Source organism: Musca vetustissima, unplaced genomic scaffold (assembly GCF_032173495.1).
Source record: "Musca vetustissima isolate MV318-11 ecotype Yass unplaced genomic scaffold, APGP_CSIRO_Mvet_v1 utg11827, whole genome shotgun sequence".
NCBI lineage: Eukaryota > Metazoa > Arthropoda > Insecta > Diptera > Muscidae > Musca > Musca vetustissima.
In genome coordinates, this window is record NW_026872965.1 from 36035 (window position 1) to 38227 (window position 2193).

Sequence of the window (2193 nt, forward strand, 5' to 3'; positions counted from 1 at the left end):
TCCAGGATTCCAGCTCGATTTGTACCTACAAATCAAATTTGTACCAAATATAGTACCATATAGTACTTTTCGTACACATGAGTACAAGCTTTCGAAACTCTCCTCATATCGATCCTAATTCTCATTCTTAATTTGCATTGCAAATTTCAAGTTTTTAGCTCAATCCATTCACATGCTACGAAATTGTACCAAATTTAGTACATTTTAGTACTTTTCCGATACTTATAGTTCGAATTTTCAAAAAGTCTTTTGCTACATCTATTCTACACTCCATCAGGGACCCTCAATCCAAATTTCTAGCTCTACTGGTTCGCCAAATACAAATGATACCATATTTAGTACTTTTCGTACGGTTCTAGTACGAATTTCCAAAAACCCAGCCTTATCTGTCACATTTGGACCAAGAGTGACACTCACCCAAAATTTTAAGATTCTAGCTTCAGCCGTTTCGTCTGGGCGTTGATGAATCATTAAATCAGTCAGTCGGTCAATCACTTTACTCTTTTATTAGTATAGATTAAATTTGTACCAAATATAGTACCATATAGTACTTTTCGTACACATGAGTAAGCGCATTCAAAACCATCTCCTTAAATGGACCCTACATCTCAACCTTAATTCACACTCCAAACTTCAAGTTTTTAACGCTATCCGTTCACATGCTACAGAATTGTACCAAATTTAGTACATTTTCGTACTTTTCGGATAGTGGAGGTGGATTTTCAAAAACCCTTTGGTACATCTATCCTACATTCCATCAACGACCATCGAACCACATTTCAGAGTTCCAGCTCCACCGGTTCGCCAAATACAAATGGTATCACATTTAGGACTTTTCGTACCGTTCTAGTACGAATTTCCAAAAACCCAGCCCTATCTGTCATCTTTGGACCAATGGTGACCCTCACCCAAAATTTCAAGATTATAGCTTCAGCCGTTTCGTCTGGGCGTTGATGAATCATTAAATCAGTCAGTCGGTCAATCACTTTACTCTTTTATTAGTATAGATTAAATTTGTACCAAATATAGTACCATATAGTACTTTTCGTACACATGAGTAAGTGCATTCAAAACCATCTCCTTAAATGGACCCTACATTTCAACCTTAATTCACACTCCAAACTTCAAGTTTTTAACGCTATCCGTTCACATGCTACAGAATTGTACCAAATTTAGTACATTTTCGTACTTTTCGGATAGTTATAGTTCGGATTTCCAAAAACCCTTTGGTACATCTATCCTACACTCCATCAACGACCACCAAACCACATTTCAGAGTTCCAGCTCCACCGGTTCGCCAAATACAAATGATAGATTACCCACCAGAAAAATTAGGTTCCAAATACTGTCATCGGAAAGTAGTTAGAATTGTTATTTTCAAAATCTTTATGAACCACTTTTTCGTTACTTTCAATACCTCGGCATTAATTTGACAGTGTTGTCATCAGAGATTAGTGGCTCCGTATATTTTCAACAGCCACTTGAAAGAAAAACAACAAATATATATAGTAGATTTATTGAGAGTATATTGAGGGGGTATATTAGTGATTTATTTCTTCTTTCTTTTTATTTTTATTTACCATTTGGCAATGATCACAAAAACCCTCTATTTAGGTACTTGAGATTATAACCAGACGAGTGCTTCTTAGGCTTACTGGCTGGTCGAGCGACGAGTGGTCGGTCATCCAGTTAATATGGAATGTGCTGTGTTAGCAGGCACACCCGTAATTAGTTATCACAGATTTGTCATCGATAATTTATGGGAGTAGAGTAAAGGCGGCACAGAATTGTTCCGAAATCACAGCGGAACAAAATGTCGTTGTTGCGGTTTTATTACCACCGTTTTTTATTAGTGGTTGTTTGGCCACAATTAAATTTAAGTGGGCCATAACAAAGGTTTGTGGTTGGGTTCTCCAATCGAATTCTTGTTAGATTGTCATTTTGTGATAAGTGGCTTCTGTCGGTTAATTTCAGAACAGCTGATTTCTAAGTGTTTTATTTTTTGTTTGGCCACAATTAAATTTAAGTGGGCCATAACAATGGTGTGTGGTTGGGTTCTCCAATCGAATTCTTGTTAGATTGTCATTTTGTGATAAGTGGCTTCTGTCGGTTAATTTCAGAACAGCTGATTTCTAAGTGTTTTATTTTTTCTGCTCTCTCTCTTTCTTCCAACCACAATCATTGGCCTCTCTC